The 23,171-nt window shown below is 43.7% G+C and overlaps 1 protein-coding gene across 1 annotated transcript in view; it reads right to left on the bottom strand.

Moving 5' to 3' along the window:
* Positions 1–22,727, bottom strand: part of SEMA4G (semaphorin 4G) — a 155,810-nt gene extending 133,083 nt beyond the window's left edge. Inside the window, exon 1 of the mRNA XM_060241779.1 lies at positions 22,578–22,727. The gene's annotated coding sequence lies outside the window, so the exon portion shown is untranslated. The remainder of the gene's footprint in view (positions 1–22,577) is intronic.
* Between the last annotated feature and the right edge of the window lie 444 nt (positions 22,728–23,171).

Below are 23,171 nucleotides of genomic sequence, written 5' to 3'. Positions count from 1 at the left end.
TATTAAAATGTGGCAGTTGTCACTGTTCCCTAGTATTATCTACTTGCCACTTAATTCTAAACACACACACAATTAGCCCATTAACATTTGGCTAAAAAAAATGACCACACATGGCTAAAAACAGGAATAGCTTCTTTGAAAGGATCATAATTTTGAAATGCACAACACTTAACTCAATACTTTTGGAGAAAAATAAGGAGGACACACAGAGGAGGAGAACAAGCATTAATCTAATGAAACCGTCTGAGTAGTGAAATGCAAAAACCAGAACAAAGAAAGGCTTCCTACAGGGATAGAGTAGTTACCTGTCTTGGTTTAATAAGATCAGCATCACAAACAAAGGATCAGGACTGGAAATGTTAAAGGAACACATTCCCCAGAACTATTGTCCTGCAGAATAGACATTACCAAGCTTTATCACTAGAATAGATTTAGACTTGTGCTGTGATTTGAGATACACGCATGATTTGTAGCCTGCCTGGTGAGAACAAGCACATGTAGAACTAGAGTGCAAACAAGATGGTTCTTTTTAATCTTGTAAACATCAGGACCATACTGGAGGTAGGAAGAAGACCAATAAGGACATAGCATTTTGCAAACCTCAACAAGAATCCTAAAAGTACGAAACAGCAAAAATTCAGAGACTGTATACTTGGAGGCACATTGAGAGCTCTGAGAGAAAGCATGTTGAAGAAATACAGTCTGCAAGATCAATAGCAACACTGAAAAGAATAAAACAAGTTGGATTCACGCCGTGAATCTATTTTTACAAGACCAAGATTGGCCATAAGCAGGAGCAGGGCTTTTTTTGAACAGGAACACCCAGGAATGCAGTGTCAGGGAGTGTGGCCTAATATGCAAATGAATTCCTGCTGGGCTTTTTCTACCAAAAAAGCCCTGTATGAAACAGTGTGTGTCAGGGGTGTAGCCTGATATGCAAATGAGTTCCTGCTGACCTTTTTATACAAAAAAAGCTTTGGGCAGGAGTATCAAGAGACTGTTTGGATTTGGTATTCAACCATCATAAGAACATCAGAAGAGCCCTGCTGGATCAGACCAGTGGTCCATTTAGCCCAGTATCTCACACAGTGGCTAACCAGTTTCTCTGGAGGGTCAACAGCAGGGCATAGACACCAAGGCCTTCCCCTGATGTTGCCTCTGGGCTCCGCAATTCAGAAGCTTGGTGTCTCTGAATGCAGAGGTTCCCCAGTCAGCGTGGCTCATTTCTGGTAGGCAGTGAGACCAATTTCCTGCAGTGTATAATGTGTCCCTTTGGCATCCATTGTTAAGCAAGAGTTTAGTAACAACAGATGGGGTACATAAGAGTTTTTAGTAACATTTCCAACCAATCCATGACACTGAAGCTGCATCCCACCCAGCACAAGGTGCAGCCTCACACCATTCTGAAAGAGGCAGCTTTATTATAGTAAACACCTGTGGGTATCTCTGGTTGCTTGCCATTGGTAACTTCGCAACCCTATTTATAAATTCCTGGCCTCAAACTGGCCTTTCATAACTCCCTTTGTTTTGTTGCTTTTAGTTAAGTAAACTGCCTACCATATCAACTCATATCAGTCCTTCCATGTCTTCATTAGCTTTCTCTAATAAGTTCCAAAGATGGCTAAAACCCCACTACAAAAAAAGACCTTCATAAATGAACACTATCTGCCTCTCCTAGAACTGGAAATGATCTCTTCTACTGTAGCAGGTCCCTCAGTGGGAGTTGACAGTCCCTCAGTAACCAACTGCAGAGGACAGGTGGCTATGCCAGGTTTTTTCCTGCCTTCTTTGCACACCACCAATTCAAAAGGGACCAAAAACTCTTTTTAAAAAAACCATCATTCTGGATGTTCCTTCATAGACCTCTGGAGGCTTTGCACTTCCCTTATGCAAATAGCCCCTAATCTTTATCCAAAGCAAAACATCAGCAAATGGAAAAATATCCATGAGGCACAGTATTATAGTTTTAAATTATTTAAGGGAAACAGAGTCACGTGGCAAAGTAAAAAGCAGGAAATACTTCTAAAAATCCACTGCATGACCCTAGTGTTTTTATGGCCAAATAGGTTCAAGCAAATAGGGTTGTAAGAAATCCTTTGTTCACATTTTTTCATAACTGAATCAGCCACATGTTAAATCCAACAAGACAAAGAAACAGAATGCTCCCCCGTGCCTAGAAAGCATCAGATGGAACTGAGCTTGAAATTCTAGAAAAGCTCACAATTTCTATCTGGATGGCAAATAATCAATTAGAACCGACACAAGGGCTTTCTAACCAACAGAGAAGAAAGACTGAAAAACTAGTCAGTAGGTTTTTTTAAAATCTGATATATATTTAGAAAGAAATTACATCATCTGTTTACCTGACTGCTTTAAGGGAAGGTCTATGACTCAGTGCTAGTGCATCTCATTGGCATGCTGAAGGTCACAGGTTCAATACCTGGCATCTCCAGTTAAAGGGACTAGGTTGTAAGTGATATGAAAGACCTGTACCTGAGACCCTGGAGAGCTTCTGCCAGACAATACTTGCATTGATAAACCAAATCAGCTTCATGTGTTCAAAAAATGAGCTGGCTGAATTGCATTTTAAAAAATCTAGTCAACATTGGGCTTTCTGTCAAACCAAAAGCTTAAAGGCAACATTTTCAAATGCAGCCCAGGACTGACTTGCAGGAGTCTTGTGAGAAGTTTCCCAAGATGGCAGGTGGCCGGCCTTCCTTCCTTCCTTGTTCATGGGCAGTTGTACAACCCGAAACCATAGAGTACTGACCTACCTATTCTACAGAAATTTAATTTAACTTTAAGCCTTTCTGCCTAGAAGAAGCAGCTGCCCAAAACTTTGCAACAGTAAAAAAACCACTCATACACTGCATAGAAAAAGTATTCAATATACTCCACACATTGTATTTCATATCAGCACCACTGAACCCATAAATGTAAAAGATGGTCCCTGAAGAAAGGTTTTCCCGCAATGAAACGTGACTGGTTCTTTTATGATTCGTTGGACTTTAACAATATATTTATTTATTTATTTATTTTGGACAGCAGGCATGTTGTGCACCAGATGCTTTTTTGTCTGTATCGCTGTTTAGAATTTGTGAAAGAGACAATGTGTGGATTATATTTAGGGTTGCCAAGTCCAATCCCAGAAATATCTGGGGACTTTGGGGGTGGAGCCAGGAGACTTTGGGGGTGGAGCCAGGAGACACTGGGGTGGAGCTAGGGGGAGGGGGGAAACGGCGCCGGGGAGCGTGGCGAGCCGCCCCGTCTCGGAGTGGGCGACGCCGCTGCGCGGCTGCAGCCTCTTCTCCGCTCGCCGTGGCTGCTCCTCCGAGATGGGCTCAGGCTGAGCCCATCTCGGAGGAGCAGCTGCGGTGGGGCGGGGGGGGGCAGCAGCGGCGCGGCGGCCTCACCCGCTCCGCCTCTGGGGTGAAATCGGAGGGAGGGGTGGAGGCGGGCCAGGGGCGTGGCGAGCCGCGAGTCCGGGTCCTAGAAAGGCCCGGATTCGCGGCTCGCCATGCTCCTGGCCTGCCTCGCCCTCCCCTGTGCTGCTGCCGCCTCTTGGCTGCTCCTCCAAGATGGGCTCAGCCTGGGCCCATCTCGGAGGAGCAGCTGCAGTGGGTAGGGAGGGGGTGGCAGCGGTGCGGCAGCCTCGCCCGCTCCAGGATCGGGCGGCTCGCCATGCTCCCCAGTGCCGTTTCCCCCCTCCCCCGCTTCTGTTTTTTTGGGGAGCGGGGGAAGAGGGTGGAAATCCTGGGGTCCCCCGCCAGGGCGGGAGGGTTGGGAAGCCTAATTATATTGAATACTTTTTCTATGTGGAGTGTAGTGTGGTTTTTTACTGTTTTGCCTCTGTGGTCCCATTCCCTGCTGACAAAAACTTTGTAATGGCTGCTATTACAATCATAGTTCACATCTGAAAGTAGGGTTTGGGAAACTGAATCTGGTGGGATGTTATTATGCACCAAAATCCACCCCTGGATCTACCACTTGCTCTCTCTTTTTAGCAAACAGTGGTCCACCATTATGTGTGAGTTTGTATTGATTAATACCAGAACCACATTGACAAAATCTATTTGAAAAAGGGATATCAAAACACCTGCCATAAAAACTTATTTCCAGTTAAATGTGCTAACATAAATGCTCAACTTTCTGCGAGAAAAATAAGGGCAGATAAATAATTAGGGGGTTCTTCCATTAGAATAATTCCAAGCACTAAGGGGGAACAAACCTACCTAATGGCAAGTGGCCAATGTGGACAATGAAGTTGTGTATGCGGACCAAGGTGAAAACTACTATGGGTGTTCCCATTAGAGCCATAAAGACTGAGCTTGGGGACTCAGAAACAATGGGCAGTAGGATCCAAATCCCTGCTGCCCTGCTCCAGTCACAGGGCCCCTGCTGGTCTGAATGATCCAATAACGTGCTTGCGCGGGAACCCTGAATTGTATATAGTTGGTCACGTTGGCCCAGTTCTGCAGTCTTAGAATGCAGCCCTATACTATGTTGTGCTTAATAAAGAGCTAAGATCACTACCACCTCACTTCTTCCTTGCATTGAATCCACTATATTATAGAAGCACAGAATGTTAAACAGGAAAGAAGGGTGAATTATGGATCAGGACATAGCTGGCACATGGACTCTGCTAGAAGACCAATCAGTATTGAAAATGGGAACTTGCTGTATTCTGCTGAATTATATGCAGTGGGTCATGGCTCCAGATTTATTCCACCTGCCTTCCCAACTCCCAAGGGCTATGTTTCTGCTCTCAGACAAGTGCACAAAGCAAGAAGCTAGCAGTTACACACAAAATAAATATATATATCCTCTGCATGATGGGAATTATTTCACCTGTTGAATTTCTATTTAAAACACAACTCTTCTTTCAGGGAGCAGGGGGAAATAATCAGCTCCCAAAACCAAGATGGTATTTTAAAATCAATTACACTCTATGATCCAGTGTGAATGTGGGCACAAGCTCCATTACGTACTGCAAAAAACTAAGCCAGGCAGGTTTTGTATGTTTAACTTTTCCTTTGCTTTCCTTTGTTTCTCCTCTGCTTTCTCAACTAGCATCAGTACTGGCAGATATTTTTTTTACCTAGAGAATCCAACATTTGTGAGAAACCAAGACCAGGAGGGGGAACACCCATAAAAGCCCTTCTATTAGACAGTAGCTGCAGCTGAGACTAACACCAATGCCCCAAAATGTGTCTCGGAAACCAAAACCCACTGAAATGGAGACAAGGCAGTAAGTAGAATGGGGAAATGGATTCGCCTGACCAGGATCTCATTTACAGTTTCATTTCCGTGGAATGACTCTCAATTACAACAGTTACTCAGTTTTCAAAAGCTGTCATTTGCAATTCCAAAATAAGACAGTGTAATTGGTTTTCTTTTTAAAGTAGATGGTATTCTTATGACAGAAGATGTCATCTATTCTGACAGCTAGAATGATACAGTGGGTCCAGCAACAGACTAGGACCAGAGAGATCCAGCTTCAGATTCCTGTTCAACCATGGATGGCCTTGGGCCAAGCACTCTCTTAGCCTAAGCTACATCATGAAATAGCATGAATCATAAAAATGGGGTTGACGATGAAGGCCACCAGGTCCCAGAGCTGCTGAAAACAAGATGGGGATAACAAGGAAAACAATACATTTCATGTATTAGTTTACTTGCTTGAATTTGTTCTTCCAAATACCAAATGACAACTAAGTAAACACAAATTAAGCTTTTTGGTTGAATTTTTATATATATATCCTTTCCATTTAATTGTGGATCTGAATGAAGCCTACTGTCCAGATAAATGATCAGAGGTTTTAATTTGTGTTCTTTCTACCATGCTGACTTGCCTTAGGAAATTATCAAAAGAGTCAGATCAATTAATGATGTGTGCCTCCCCCCAACAGAAATATAACAGGATAACAGGATAAGCAAGGATGACTTTTTCGTATTAGGAGCCAGAGCTCAGAGTGCACACCTGCTCAATAGGTATGAAGACTGAGTAGAATTTTAAAGGCCTCTGTCCAAAATCTGGATCACCTATGGATTTTGGTCCAACTCCAATACAAGATGGATTGTTGTGTATTTTAATATAACATTTCTGCCCAGCCTCTCCATTGAGCTGGTGAATAACATTTTCTCCTCTTTTTAAGTATGAAGAGTAATAAGTGTGCTTGACAAAATGTCTATGTTCCCTCACCAGAAAACCTGCTTAAAGCAGCTTTAAAACAAATTAGAAACCCAGTATTAAAAACCCAGAAAGCTCATGAAACAACATAGAACGTTTGATCTTCACAACACCAGCCTTGTGATCAGGCTGAGAGATAGTGATCGGTCCAAAGCTATGCAGCAAGCTTCATAGGAAGAGTGGGGACCAAGTCAAGTATTACTAGTCTTAGTTCAACACACTAAACACTGTATAGACCATCTCTCTTTATAAATAAAAATTGACATGTTGTTTCAGAAATCAATAGCGCATTTATCGGTTCTGCATACAACTTGGTAATATCGCACACGCTGACCAACAATTCCTCTGGTGTGTTCTTTTAAAAAATGTATTGTAATCATTCCCATCCTGGTATCTCTTGGGCTGCTCCTTCTACTTGTTTGTGCAACTAGACAGCAAGCAGGCGATGGAGGCACACCTCCACTCAGCCTAGGGGTAGGGTTGCCAAATCCAATTTAAGAAATATCTGGGGACTTTGGGGATGGAGCCAGGAGACTTTGGGGGTGGAGCCAGGAGACATTAGAGGTGGAGCCAAGATCAAGGCTGTGACGAGCATCGTAGAACTCCAAAGGGAGTTCTGGCCATCACATTTAAAGGGACGGCACACCTTTTCAATGCCTTCCTTCCATAGGAAATAATGAAGGATAGGGGCACCTTCTTTTGGGCTCATAGAATTGGACCCCCTGGTCCAATCGTTTTGAAACTTGGGGGATATTTTGGGGAGAGGCACTAGATGCTGTACCAAAAATTTGGCGCCTCTACCTCAAAAAACAGCCCCCCCCAGAGCCCCAGATACCCACGGATCAATTCTCCATTATTTTCTATGAGAATAAATCTCCATAGGGAATAATAGAGTTCCCAGCAGACATTTCCCTCCCCTCCTCCCGCTTTCTGATGACCCTGAAGTGGGGGGAGGGCCTCCAAACCGGGGGATCCCCTGCCCCCACCTGGGGATTGGCAACGCTACCTAGGGGAGGGTTTTTATTTTATAGTTTGCCTTTCACACAAGGATTCAAGGCAGATTACACAGAGTGAGGCAATACAATCAACAAAATGAGACATTCAATACACAGTGCCAGAGCTTTTTTTTCAAGCTGGAACGCACAGGAACGCAGTTCCAGCTGGCTCGGTGTCAGGGGGTATGGCCTAATATGCAAATGAGTCCCTGCTGTGCTTTTTCTACAACAAAAGCCCTGTGCAAAACAATGGTGATGTCAGGGGGTCTGACCTAATATGCAGACCAGTTCCTACTGGGCTTTTCTCAAAAAAAGCCCTGCACAATGCATTGAGGTCATAGAAGTCTGGAACCAACCAGAAGTCTGGAAACAGTACTGAAGGAAAGGATAAAATGAAAATTACATAGTAAGATCCAAATTACAGCAAGATATGAGCAGTAGTATAGACCACAGTCCTTAATATATACTGTATACTGTATTTATACCATGTTTTACTGAATGTTGTTAGCCGCCCTGAGCCTGCCTAGGCGGGGAGGGCGGGATATAAATAAAATTAATAATAATAATAATAATAATAATAATAATAATAATAATAATAATAATAATAATAATAATAATAATAATAATAATAATAATAATAATCTGTCCAAGTAGCTTTATAAATCATTTTGTACAGCGCTACCATATTACCTGTGTAGAAAAGCCCTTTGCATAGATCCAGGTGAGCAGCTGTATTGGTCTGAAGCAGTAGAAAAAAATTGAATCCAGTGGCACCTTTAAGAACAACAAAGACGGGTGGTTTTTTATATATATATATCTGCTAACCTCCATTCCAACGTGTCTTGCACACAAAAGCTCACACCATGAATAAAATTTTGTTGGTCTTAAAGGTGCTGCTGGATTCAAAATTTGTTCTGTTTTGCATGTTTTGTGGAAAGCCAAGAGAGTGGAAGCCTCTTTCTGATCTCCTCAGGCAAACCAGTTTACAAAGTGGGGGCCACAATGGAGGAAGCACATGTATGGGCAATTGTTGATTTTGCCCGCTTGCAGGCTGGCACCTATAGAAGGCCCTGCTCTTTTTTTGCTATGTGTGAAATAAGCTCATTTTCTATGTGGGGATCCCTCACTGCTCCCCAACTCTCTTAGGAGCTAGAGGGGCTTCTTTTTCCAGTGACCTCCACCAGATCCTGCAGTGCACCCACTCACCAGTCTGATTCCATGATCCTAAAACTGTCTTGAAAAATTCGGGGGAGGGGGGAGGAATCTCAGCTGCACATAACTTTATAAAAAACCCACATGGTAAAATTGTCTCTAATTCTAAAGAAATTTTAAACTCTCTTGTTAGCTTATATAAAAAAATATATGTCAGACGACCCACCAAAAAGTCTCAACTAACCTTATAAAAACTTCCCCACTTCTCCACATGCACCTGCTGGGTAACCTTGAGTCGGTCACAAGCTCTCTCAAGAGCAGTTCTTGAAAGAGCTCTCTCAGCCCCATCTACCTCACAGGATATCTGTTGTGAGGAAGAGAAGAAAAAGGAGATTATAAGCCACTCTGAGACTTCGAGTGAAGGGTGGGGTATAAATCCAGTATCTTCTCTTCTTCTTCTATAGACATTGTTTGGAACGTCCAGGCTGAAAGCCTATCCCATATAAAACTTAATATTTTTCGTACAGAGCCAAAACAGGGGGCCAAATACTCTGGGAGCAAACTTACCCCTACACTGGCATAAGTCTCAGTTATGTCAGCATAACCAGTGTTTATAACTGAGGTGCCCCATCACTCAAGGATGCAGGCAGTGGGACATGGCAGCCAGTCGTTGGAACGACTGGGCACAGACCTCTATGCCAGTGTGGTTGTGGGTGGTGTTGGGGACACAGCCAGAGTTAATCAGCTCCCTGAGTCCTTTCAGCCTAGAAATGCTGTTTGCCAGAGGCAGAAAGTTATGCCAACAGAAAACATGGTGTAGTCCAGTGGTCCCCAACCTTTTTGGCCCCAGGGCCAGCCCACCCACCGCAGCCCCAGGGCTAGCAGGGTGGGGGCACTGAATTCGCCCCCCATGGCACCTCCTCTTCCCTCCCCCCCCCCTTGCAATGCATCTTCCTCCCTGCCCCCATGGCGCCTCCTCCTCCCTCCATTTGTACAAATTTAAGGCCAGGGAAGGCGGCAGTGAAGCACCTCCCTGACTCTTTAAAGGCCAACCCCTCCCCCCACACCGATCAGATGATTGGTGGGGAAACGGCGGCGGCAGCGTGAGCACCGGCTGAAAAAGCGTGAGAAGGAAATGGGAAGGAGGCAAGGGCAGTGCAGCTTTTTCAACCGGTCACTCACGCTGCTGCTGCAGTTTCCCCACCGATCACCTGATTGGCAGGGGGGGGATGTGTCAGCCTTTCAAAAGCCAGGGAGGCGCTTCACCACCGCCTTCCCCAGCCTTAAACTTGTACAAACGGAGGGAGGAGGAGGTGCTGTGGGGGGGGGGGGTGGAGCAGCAAGACTGCGTGTCGCTGTGGGAGGGAACAGGGCAACGGGGCTGTGCAGCCCAGTTGCCAACACGCCACAGACCGGTTCCAGTCTGCAGCCCAGGGGTTGGGGACCCCTGGTATAGACCATAAGTGCACATGGATTGCAAAAATAAAGTCTTCCCCTGTTACTGTATCCCCTCCCATTTGCTTTGGAGGAACTCAGGATGCCAACTATAGCCTCAGCCAAACCCCTACCTCCCAGGGGAGCCAAGCCCCTTCCCCAACACACAATCACGTTCCCGCTCATCCTACATAAAATTTCCACCAGGACATCAGGTCCGCCCACTGCATTGGTTCCCCCTACTGGCCCAGGGAACCCCTGTGACCAGGCCCCCCCCCCGAACAGATGCCTTTGCCCCTGGAAGACTGAGGGGTATCAGAGATATGAAGAGACTTGACCATAATTTTACTCACAGCAGCCAAAGGCAAAATTGCATCCAAGAAGAAAAACAAAGAATTGCCAAAACTTTCACAGTTGTACAGGAGAATCGGGGATCACTTTATAACAGAAAAAAAAATTGGACCAACTTTTGCCTGTGGACACTCAACACTATCAATCTACTTTTATGGAACAATGGCTTCCTTTTTTAGATTACATAGCACAGGGGTGGCCAACGGTAGCTCTCCAGATGTTCTTTGCCTACAACTCCCATCAGCCCCAGCCAGCATGGCCAATGGCTGGGGCTGATGAGACTTGTAGGCAAAAAACATCTGGAGAGCTACTGTTAGCCACCCCCGATAGCAGATAGTAATAACACAAATATGATTATCCCAGATAACTATAGTTTCTTGACAATGTATTGATCTACAATTGTAGTATCTTTTGGTTGGTTTACAATATCTGGTTTATAGACCCATAATATTATTACACAGCTTTTGGTTAAGAAAGAATACTCTCCTCCTTGGTCACTTTGCCATATCCACCGCTCAATATGTTTAATGTTGATTCTACTTCCTCATATTCTACAATTGCATATGGATTTTAAAAAATTAAGCACTGAGAATATTTTTGTTCCAAATTTTTCACAATTTGTATGTGAAAAATTAAAAATACGTACCTCCGGGACCGCCTTCCCCCATATGAGCCTCAGAGAGCACTACGATCAAGTTCACAAAATCTTCTTAGAGTCTCTAGGCCAAAAGAAGCTCAGCTGTCTACCACGAGAACTAGAGCCTTTTCAGTGGCACCGGCAGCCCCTGCTCTGCGGAACGCCCTTCCTGAAAACATCAAGGTCCTGCAGGACTTGTCACAGTTCTGCAGGGCCTTTAAGACAGAACTGTTCAAGCTGGCTTTTAATATCTAACCGGGAGGCAACCACTATTCCACCATCCCAGTATAAATGTAGAGCCCCAAACAATATGTAACAACATCATTACACATAGCGCTAAATAAGAACGAAAAAATGATGCCATCTTGGATCGTAGGGACTGTAACTGTAATTGTATGAAATGATTTAAATGATTTTATTGTGATTCTATTTCAATTCTATGTTGCTTTAACTGTTGTTAGCTGTCCTGAGCCCATCAGGGGAGGGTGGGATATACACATAAATAAATAAATAAATTTAAAACCATCTAGATTTCATAGCAATATTCCTTGTTCTAGGAGAACCAGATGCAATGGCATAAATGGGCTGCAGTTCTCAGAGCAACTGATCGAACTTTTCAGTGCACATCCTGAAAACAGGGCAGGGAAGCAGCAATGATGTCCTTTTTCAGTTCCTTTGCTAAAGGGGCATTAAACCACAGGATAGCTTTCTCCGTGCTGGCTAAATTCCATTTATTTTGTCTTATGATTTATCTCCTCTACCACTGGGAAAGAAAAAGAGGAGCTTATTGAGGGTGAAAAGAAATCTATAGTTAATTGTAACGGTAAGTGATATGTGTGGAGAAAGCTCCCTGGCTGTCTCTCTCTCACATGCACAAACAAAACAGCTCCTTTTCAGTTTCCCTTCCAGAAGTATGTTGGAGGTCCTGGGCTAATCTGGGCTCTGAAATCCTGATGCTGGAACCTGCCAGAAAGTTTGGACCAATGGTCGGGTATTACTCATACCAGATGGATTCATTATGTTCTCTAAAGGATGCAAAAACATATTGATCCAGGACTGACTGAGATTTTCCTAGCCTAGCAGTCACCACCCCACCAGTTCATCTCTATAAATGTCAGTGCTTCGTTTCCTATCATGAAATGGTTTTTCCTGCTCTCATCCATAACATGTTTAATTCACAAAGTTGAGTTCCTTTCCTTCACCATATAGTTAGAAGTACATGGTTTTGGGGCCATCTGCCAAAAGGGAAGCAGTTGGTTTAACGACAGCAAACTTGACACACAACTTAGCTGGACCCACATCAGCTGTTGTGCAATGTCTTGCAATTCTGTACAGCCTACTTGTTCTCATGTAAAATGCAAGAAACTAAGAACATAGTGAAGTATTTCATCAGATTACCCCCAAGTAATGAAGGAGGCAGAAATCGAAAGCACCTAATGCTAGCACTTGGATACTAAAAACCAGGAAGTTAATATAACATAAACTGGGTCTTTTAAAATGGAGATTTCCCTGTAATTTGGGTGCTGACCTGCAATGGTTTCTCCCCCAAACTTCCTACATCCTTCTTGTCCATTTGTTGTCTTTTTGTGTTTTCATTGTCATTTCTCCACACTTCAATCCAATTTGAGAAAGCATGGAGAAAACTCAACCATGGACTTTTTTTACCTGACCTTGGATCAGTCATTCTGTCTCATTCTAACCTTCCTTACTAGGTTGCTGTGATGGTACAACAGAGGAGGGAGAAATGATCTGTAAGCTAGTTTGGGTTCCCATTGGAAACAAAAGCAGGATACAAACATCTTTGAAAAGATCCTTTTCTATTCAGGGCAAGACTTTACTATTCAAGGCTCGCTTGCAGGACAGGGTGGGGTATAAATTGAAAAATTAAATTAAATTAAAAGAGTGAGTTCATTGCAGCAGGCACACTCCAGAAAGATTACAATGGGTACTACCAGTGATCACTTGAAATAAAAAGTTTGAAAAGCCACCTCTGAAGTGGGAAAGCTGTCATGCCCTCCGAGACAGCACTGCAGCGGGCACTCAAAGCTGCCCTTCTTTCAGTGCCTTGCTGTAGAAAGGCAATGGGGCCTCTGCCTTCCTGACACTGTGATGACACGCTCCATAGCATTTGAACTGTTGAAGGCTGTGTGGCTGCAGCACTTCAAACAAAATGCTGAAGCAATAAAATTACCTTGACATTCACAGTAACATTTTAGAAGAGGCATCAGGCTTAAAGATCCTTTAACAGCAAGCAAGTTAGAACACGACTTCACAGTAGCCATACTGTGGGCAGGAACATCTGCAACCTCTGTTAAAATCCTCTAGGATTTTTCCTTCTTCTCCCCTTAAGCAAAAGCAGTGCATAAAGCTTCAGAGGTAGAACAAAGCTACTTTTACATCCTGATGCTTAAAGCCTAGCTCCAATAGCTGATCCTTTATCATTCCAAAGAGGAGCTGAAACACATCCTGTTCCTTTCCTACAGAAAAGAATTTCTGGAAAGCATCTGAGTTCAAACAATCCACAAAACATTAATGAGAAGTGAAAATATTTTGCATCCTCAAAACCAGGTGAAAAATTAGAAGAAAAATGTGCTTGTTTGGAAAGGAGTCAAATTATCTTTCTTGATCTGTAATAACATCAGAGCCATCTTAGGCTCAAGGCTCCATGCCTTTCATTTCAATACCGAAAGATGTTTTTAAAATCCAAGCTGTTTTTCTATCTGTTTTGTTTTCTTATTTTTTCTCAAACAGCTTCTCACATTATTTTTTTTTAATACAGAATTTGCTTTAGAGGCCAAACTCTGCTCCACTCAATTCACCTGCAATACTCTTATCAGGCCACATCTCAAGGCTATGCCCAGCTTTGCTTGCTGTTAAATACTGGCTGAGGTACTTTTACCAGGGGCAGCCATTTTGGGACAGCTCCCTACCCCATTTCACACATATGATTATTCTTCAGGAACACCTATGTGTCAAATAATTAAAGTGTAAAAAGTAGACATGACGATTACTTTTAAAATGCACTATTTCCCTCACAAATTTAAATTAACAAACCTAGGAGTGAATTCACACATGCCACTTAAAGCACTTTTCCTTTCCCACTGTGTAAAAAATAGAAATTAAGTTATCAGTGTGTTTGTACAGGGCTTCTGATCTGACTGATGGCCATGCAGGAAGATGGATTTACAATTATATTTCACCCTTGCTGCATTTTTAAAAAAGAGATTAAGTACGGTATAATAGCTATTGTGTAGATCCAGAGCTGGGAAGAACCAGGTTTAAATATCCCACTTATCTGTGAAACTCACTGAGTGACCTTGAGCCAATCTCTCCCGCTCTCTGCCTCATCCACTTCACAGGGTACAGATAAAATAGATGAGGAAGAACTATGCTTGCCTCTCTGAGCTCCTTGGAAGAAGGGCAGGATAAAAATGAAATTAGATAGAGAGATTCAAGACCAGTAGCACCCTAAAGACCAGGTGAAATATGTATGGCACAAGAGCAGAAATTTGCTGTGAATCTTGGACATTAGTCTCTAACGAAACCTAACTAATTTTACATAGCCCAAACAGAAAGATCACTTAACATTTTTACAGAATAGCCACTCATGGGCATGCTCTCCACTCATGACCATTTTGGTATAATTTGCACATGCTTAATACATGCAAAACATTATTCATTTCATAATAGCTCAAAGCATCCAATGTGAATAGAGTCAAGAAGAAGCAGGAAACCAGCCAGGAAACCATTAGAAGCAGGAAACCAGCCACGGAGGCAGTGGGGCCCTTGGATGACCAAGGGGTAAAAGGATTACTAAAGGAGGATGGAGAAATGGCTGAGAAGCTGAATGCATTTTTTGCCTCCGTCTTCACTGTGGAAGATGAGAAGTGTTTGCCCGCTCCAGAACCACTAATTTTGGAAGGGGTGTTGAAACACCTGAGTCAGATTGAGGTTACAGAAGAGGAGGTCCTACAACTGACAGACAAATTAAAAACTAATAAGTCACCAGGTCCAGATGGCATACATCCAAGAGCTCTGAAAGAACTCAAAGTTGAACTTGTGGATCTCCTGACAAAATCTGTAATCTTTCATTGAAATCTGCCTCCGTTCCTGAGGACTGGAAGGTAGCAAATGTCACCCCCATCTTTAAAAAGGGTTCCAGAGGAGATCCGGGAAATTACAGGCCAGTCAGTTTGACTTCAATACCGGGAAAGTTGGTAAAAACCATTATCAAGGACAGAATGAGTAGGCATATTGATGAACACGGGTTATTGAAGAAGACTCAGCATGGGTTCTGTAAGGGAAGATCTTGCCTCACTAACCTATTACATTTCTTTGAGGGGGTGAACAAACATGTGGACAAAGGAGACCCAATAGATGTTGTTTACCTTGACTTCCAGAAAGCTTTTGATAAAGTTCCTCATCAAAGCCTCCTTAGAAAGCTCGAGAGTCATGGAGTAAAAGGACAGGTCCTCTTGTGGATCAAAAACTGGCTGATTAATAGGAAGCAGAGAGTGAGTATAAATGGGCAGTCTTTGCAGTGGACGACGGTAAGCAGTGGGGTGCCGCAGGGCTCAGTATTGGGTCCCATGCTCTTTAACTTGTTCATAAATGATTTGAAGTTGGGAGTGAGCAGTGAAGTGGCCAAGTTTGCGGATGACACTAAATTGTTCAGGGTGGTGAGAACCAGAGAGGATTGTGAGGCACTCCAAAGGGATCTGTTGAGGCTGGGTGAGTGGGCGTCAACGTGGCAGATGAGGTTCAATGTGGCCAAGTGCAAAGTAATGCACATTGGGGCCAAGAATCCCAGCTACAAATACAAGTTGATGGGGTGTGAACTGGCAGAGACTGACCAAGGGAGAGATCTTGGGGTCGTGGTAGATAACTCACTGAAAATGTCAAGACAGTGTGCATTTGCAATAAAAAAGGCCAACACCATGCTGGGAATTATTAGGAAGGGAATTGATAACAAATCAGCCAGTATGATAATGTCCCTGTATAAATCGATGGTGCGGTCTCATTTGGAGTACTGTGTGCAGTTCTGGTCGCCGCACTTCAAAAAGGCTATTGTAGCATTGGAAAAAGTCCAGAAAAGGGCAACTAGAATGATTAAAGGGTTGGAACACTTTCCCTATGAAGAAAGGTTAAAACGCTTAGGGCTCTTTAGCTTGGAGAAACGTCGCTTGCGGGGTTTACAAGATAATGCATGGAATGGAGAAAGTAGAGAAGGAAGTCCTTTTCTCCCTTTCTCACAATACAAGAACTCGTGGGCATTCAATGAAATTGCTGAGCAGTAAGGTTAAAACGGATAAAAGGAAGTACTTCTTCACCCAAAGGGTGATTAACATGTGGAATTCACTGCCACAGGAGGTGGTGGCGGCTACAAGCATAGCCAGCTTCAAGAGGGGATTGGATAAAAATATGGAGCAGAGGTCCATCAATGGCTATTAGCCACATTGTGTTGGACTGGATGGGCTATTGGCCTGATCCAACATGGTTTCTCTTATGTTCTTATGTTAAGAAAACTCTAAACTCTTATGTTAAGAAAACAGATCTATATTCTAAATATTTTTTTAACAACCAACAGTCTGCTTTATGCTGCCTGCATTAGCTAAAGTGTGTTTGGAGGTACACAAGACAGGGCCTTTTCAGCCATGACACCCAAACTATAGAACTCCCTGCACCATGATACCCATTTTACTTTATTGCTGACTACTGATTTTATTATTGCCAGTTTTATTGATGACTTTTCTTGGCTCTGAGTTTTCTATCTGTTCTAATTTTTACTCTTGGTTTTGCTGATTTAGTCGAATTTTAGGTTGCTGATGGCTGCTCTTTTAGATGCTACTTTTGGGAGAGCTGGATTTAGATAAGTTGATATTTGTTTATAAAGTTTATATTCCTCAAAGCCACCTTAAGTATTGTTTACAATCAAAAGGTGACATGTAATTTTCCAAATTGACATACCTATCAAGTACATTTTAATTCAGTCCTTCATGTTCAGCATCATACATGATACTCCCTTCCTCAATTTATCTACACTACCTTCAGGCTAGTCCAGTCTCATCAGATGCTGGGATTAGCGGTAGCCCTGGATAGTATTTGATATGGGAGACAATAAACGAACTCTAGGCTTGTGACACAGAGGAAGCCAAACCAAATCTCTTGCCTCTAAAACCCTAAAGCAGGGGTGTCATACTCATTTGTTATGAGGGCCAGAACTGACATGAGACCTTGAGGGGCCGAGCATGTAGGGCTGGGCCAAGCCATGTCAGGCCAGGCTCTGTGTGTACCTATTTAAGATTAGGTAGCAGAGATACAAATTTTATAAAGAACACAGACAAACACAAATATATATCTATATCTATATCTATCTATCTATCTATCTATCTATCTATCTATCTATCTATCTATCTATCTATCTATCTAATATATATGTGTGTGTGTGTGTGTGTGTGTATAAAACCTTAAAACATGCTTAAAACGTTAGCACTCATTGATCTTAAAGATGCTTTCTTTGTATTTCTCCCATGGGATCCAGGGAACTGGGCAAAGGAAGCTCTGGCTCTTTCCTTCCTTCCCCTGGGGACTGGGGAGAGGGAGGAGCCTCAACCAATAGAAGGAAGAGGCTTGGCTCAGTAGCTCTGCTGTGCGACTGAGAGAGCCTGGCAAAGCAAACTCTCCCTCCCTCCTTCCTTCCCAAGGGAGGAGCCTCAGTAAATGGAGAAAATAGAGGCTTTGCTCTGTAGCTCCTGTGCAATTGAGCAAGCCTTGCAAAGCAAGCTGTGATGCAGAAGAAAGCAAGAGAGAGGGAGAAGGAAGCAGAGGGCAACCAGTTGCTTGGGGGCCTGCTGATTCAGCCCCCAAACTGCATGATTTACACCCCTGCCCTAAAGGGTCGCGATAAGTCAACTGCGACTTGATGGCACACAAAAAAACCCCAACCCATCCTTGTTATTATTCTCTAACAACTGGGGAGAGACCATGGCTTAATGGAATAGCCTCTGGGGAACAGCAGAAGATCCCAGCTTCAGTCCTCAACATCTCTAGTTCAAAGGCCCAGGCAAGAGATGATATGCAAGAAGACCTCTGCCTGAGAACCTGGAGATCCGCTGCCCGTCTGAGTAGACAATACTTACTTTAGTGGACTAAGAGTCTGAATCAGGCAACTTTATACACTGCAAAAGGCTGTGGTTCCATGGTATAACTGGCAGAAGGTTCCAAGTTCAATCCTAGGCATCTACAGTTAGGTAATATACAAGGACTAGAACTAGGTAATATACAATGTGAAAGACTTCTGCATGAGACCCTGGAGAACAGCTGCCAGTCTAAGTAGACAGTACTGATCTGGATGGAGCAATGGTTTGATTCAGTATAAGGCAGTGTCCTGTGTTCATGTAGGTCATTATTAGTATCCCAAAAATGATGAAAATGAGAGGGGAAGGGTAAGCTGAGAACAGTGCAATGGCAGTGCAATGGTTTGGGATGGGGGGGGGGGACACTAGAATTGGTTGAGCACTTTACAGAGCAATCCTAAATAAAGTTATATTCTTCTCATCCCATCAACTTCAATGGACTAAGAAGGATGTAACTCTGGGTGCATTCACAAACAAAAAATAATGCACTTTGCAACTGGATTTTTATTGTGTAAAAATAGCAAAATCCACTTGCAAACAGTTGCCATGTGAAAGGCCTCTGTCTAGGACTTCACTGCTAGTGCTAAGATAGTGCGATAGGAAAGAGCACAGTTAAATAAGTAATTTGAAAAGGATTTTTGAAAAGATCAGAAGTGGTGTGGGTGATCTATATCCCCATCAATGTCACAGGTATCAACCCACAACCACATCTCACATAGCACAGCCCTTAAATGATTAGCAGGGGAAGAATCACATTGTCCCAGTTACAAAATATTGGCTAGGAAAACACCATCTATCCAAATCAGAAGTACTACCAGATGAATAACAATTGCCCATTTATTGTGCTCTTTGGCAAGGGTCTGAAAACACCCACTTGAGGTCAGTGACACTTCCTTCCAAATGTGCTTCTGACAGGGGTATTAAAAAGCAGGAGTGATGAGGGAAGTTCAAAAGATTTTAGCTTGTTTAGACTAGGGAAAGAGCAGACAGAAAGGGTGAAGAATGGATGGGTGGAAAGGGCTGAAATCATACCATAGGTTTTGAGGGTGCTAATAGCTGCTGGAAGCAGTTTGGAAACCAGTTGGTCTCCAGTGCCATTAGAGGTAGCCAGAAGAGTTAATGAGTTTAAATTACAGGAAGGAAAAAATTAGGTTAAGTATCAGAAGGTAAGAAACAGAACATTTGATCCATGGAGCTACACAAGGATGTTTTATCCACTAGTCAGAGGTCTCTTTGCATGCTGGGTAGAGCTCTAGCTTAGAAAAAGTCTCCTTGCTGTTTGACAAGGCTGCAAATACAGAATTTTAATGTAGGACCACAGAAACTAACAGCACAGAAAGGTCTAGAAGTCTCTGAGATGCTGTCTTCTCAATACATCCTATGAAAAAAGGTGTCTTGTTGGCACTCCACTCTAATTTTCATGTCATTCAGATGGTGAGGAAAGTTTCCTCCAGATATTTATGGGTCATCCCCTGGACAGGGGTCTTGTCACTGCATCCTCCTAGCCCTCAAAGAGGATACCCTTGATTTGCAAGGGGTATTGGCGCCAGTACATCCAAAGCAAGTAAAGGAGCTCGGCCAACTATGGACATCATTCATTATAATATATGAACAATTAAGAGATAGAAATGTTATGACACCACTTTTAGGTGCATGTCCAGGAGACCATTGGTTTAAAATCCACTCAGTCACTGAGCAATCCACTCTCAGCTCCCCTTTCTGTAATACAGGGAGTGCTCTCTGATCTAACTTATAGGGTTGTTGTAAGGACTACAAAACATGGATACAGAGTGGTTAAGCATGAGGCATGCATGTGGTTCTATTCTCACTGCTACTATTTCATGCCAAGAAGTGCAGCTCTAACTGCAAAACAGATCCCACAAAGCCAAGCAACCTGACCTTTTGTTCCTTTTACAGTTACTCATTAAAAAAAACCACAATCACATCAAATTAGCCAAGGGAGAGATTTGAGTCAGGAACTACAGGCACCTTTTATTCCAATGAGGCAATGATGAGCTTATACCCTGCTGCCATATGCTACCATAACTTCACAGGAGAGAGCATGGAACACCAGGAAAATGCAGGAATCCAGCACTCATGCAAGATTTTAAGCCTGTTTTAATGCCAGCTCCTGCAGCAAAGACCTTGCTTGCCAGGCTCCTCAGACACACTCACGAGTAAGGTGCTGTGATTTGAGCAGCTCCTCACTGCCATAGCCCCAAGTAGGTGGGCATCAATTATTTTGAGTGCTTCTGCTGGCTGCTCTTCACTATAGCCAGCCTGCCAAAAATCACTACATAAATCACACCCCAACAAGAACCCATTCAATTTCAACAGAAATACAAATCAGATAGATTTGTACAAATAAGAAGTGTACAGTGCAACCTAAGAACCCCACTACATGTTTGGAGGCTCACCAGAAAATAAAAGAAAAAAAACCACAGCAAAAATAATGCTTCTGCTCCTCCCCAGCCTACTCTAAACAAGAGAAGAGACCCACTGCATAAAAAACAACAGCCAAATGAAACCCAGAGGAAAGAAAAGCACTTGCAGCAAACCTGAGAAAATATGGGATATACTTAGCAATGCATATGGTACAAATTCAGCATAAAGTTTAATTTTCAATTGAAAGCATCACTTCTAGAGAACTTATTAAAGAGGGGGTGGAACATAAAAAAGATCTTCAATCAGCCGGCCTAATATGGTAGCTTCATTACTAATTTATTTCTCAGCCTCTGGGGAAAATCTTCATTTTCTATTTATTCTGGGCTACTTCTTTATCTTGCAAGCTTTTTGCTGGTGCCACTGCAAAAGTCACGATTAATCTGAAATTCTAGTTCATTCCCCTCACCACCATGCCAAAAAAACATATAGACCACTCAGTCTAAGCTTAACTAGTAGAGAGAAATGTCCAGCCTCATTTGGCTCCCCACAAATCTCCACTGGCTCAGGTCTAGGTTACAAGTATGCAGAAAATCATAGGGTTGATTCACATACAAATTTCCCTCTAATAGCTTATATAGTAACATAGGTAAGGGGAACGTATACATACTCCTGTGTGACAGTCACACACAGACAATTATTTTGTTGTGTATGTATTTGGAGTTTTGCAATGGGTGCAAAACAGGCAGTATGATCTTCATACAAATTTAGAGAAAAGGTCATTTGTGAGGCAGTCCTCAGAAAAAAAATATGAAGGTAACACAATTAATGCCTACAATTGCATTAGCACACAGTTCCTTGTCATCAGACCTTCAATATTCTAAACACACCAATAGCACCATTAGATGGATTTTACTTCAGTGATCTACAAGTGACTTTAAAACAATGGCTGCTTATTCCAGAAGAGCACAGCTTCACAGCATACTGCTATGGTGTCTTTTATTCCACAATACAATTTCAAAACAAACACTTCAGAGTGCCCCTTATCTTTGACAGCTGGATATGGTTACTCATCATGGCCATTCCCAACATGCATACTACAACCTCTCACAGACAGGTCAAGGTGTATCCCTCAGACTCTCAGCATTCTCTCATAGGCAGCCAAATGTGTTGTAGTGGTTAGACTGTCAGACTCGGATCTGGGAAAGCCAGGTTTGAATCCCCACTTTGCCACAGAAGCTTGCTGGGTGACTTGGGGCTTGCAGCCTAACCTACCTCACAGGGTCATTGTGATAATAAAACGGAGGGAAGCAGGATGATATAAGTTGTTTTGGATCTCCGCTGGGGAGAAAGGCAGGTTATAAATGAAATGAAATAAATAAATTATGTCCACTCTTCCCATACATTCTGTAGCCAGAGATGTCCAAGGAGTGCATTTTTCCAATATCCCAACCTGCCCTTTTAGTCCTCCCAAGCCACCAGTCTTTCTCCTAAACAACCTTCTGCTCTCTCCTGCCCTAACCCCCACCAGCATTCTCCCATAGCTTGCACAGCATTATTCTAATCCCAGATTTCAATATTTTCCACTCGCCTTCCCACCTCAAGTACCTGAGCCCAAGAAGGTTTAGCTTAGGACTCCCAGCAAGCATCCCATATCCAGCGCTGCTCAAGCGTCAATCTTAGTCACTTCCCTTGCCCCTAGGGCCCTGCATTTTACTCACCCCCACCTCATTAGATTTCCTTGACCAATGCCCCCAAGCTTAAACCATGTCCAAACAGTCTCTAGGACTTAATTCCCCAGCTAGCGTCATAACCTCTCCACATATCCTATTTACAGCCCAAATCTCCACTGCCCGTCTTACCATATCCCTCCCCACGGCCCCATAGCTTCTTGTCCAGCATACCACGCAGCCTCACATCCCAGATCTCAGTCCAACACCCCCCCCCCCATGATGTTTATATTCTAGCGATACACACCTCCCAAATCTTGACCTCTAGCCCGATATCTCAAAATGCTCTGCTTGCTATACTCCCAACCCTCAGGTGCTCCATGCCCCAAGACTAGTATGTGCCCCCCCCCAATGCGTCCGATCTCTTCCCCCATACGCAGGCACCAACCAACCCGCCCCTTACCTCCAGATCCCAGCCAGCCACCACTGCTCCGTCCGCACGCCCCACAAGCACATTCTCGGGGGGCTCCCAGCGTCCACCGCATCGAACTCCAGATCAGACCCCACCACGCGCGCGCGCACACCCCCAAAGAGCCCCGTCGCTCCCGCCCGCCAGCCTATCCCTCACACCTGAGCTCTGGCCGCAGCCTGTCCTCCGATCTTCACCTGTCCGCCTTCCCTCGGCCCAGGTGCCTCTGCTACTCGCAACCGAAGCCGAGTGAGCGGCCGCCGCCACCAAGGCGAAGGCGAAGCCGCAGCCGGGCAGCCAAAGAGGGACCCGCGCGGGACTCCACGGCGCCATCTAGCGGCTTTTCTCAGCAAGGGCAGTTCAGTGGGGAAGTCGGGGAACCTGAAATAGTCCAGCCCCTAAGAGAAGTTCCTAGTCCGCTAGTGGTTGACAGTGGGCTTCCTTTCATCTAGAACTTGTTATCAGTGCCAAGATTCAGACTGAGAAGAAGTCAAACAATTTTTAAAGGAGGCGTGTGAACAAGGTGCATAATACAATCATTGGGTAACACAGAGAACAGCTCCAGACCTCTAGAATTAAAGAACAAGGCATTTCCTCAGTCTGTACAATAACATATTGGATAGGACTAAGCACCATTTCATCTGTTTTCAGAAATGAAGTCCTGAGGGCAGTTATATGCAGCCTTTGTGCCTGGGACCCCAGAGAAAGAGGCCACTGGACAACAGGAAGGGTGGGCTTGGGAGAGGCTTCCAAAG

Source organism: Heteronotia binoei, chromosome 6, assembly GCF_032191835.1.
Source record: "Heteronotia binoei isolate CCM8104 ecotype False Entrance Well chromosome 6, APGP_CSIRO_Hbin_v1, whole genome shotgun sequence".
Classification (NCBI taxonomy): Eukaryota; Metazoa; Chordata; class Lepidosauria; order Squamata; family Gekkonidae; genus Heteronotia; species Heteronotia binoei.
The sequence above is the reverse complement of the archived record's forward strand: the minus strand, read 5'-3'. Positions and strand labels throughout refer to the sequence as shown.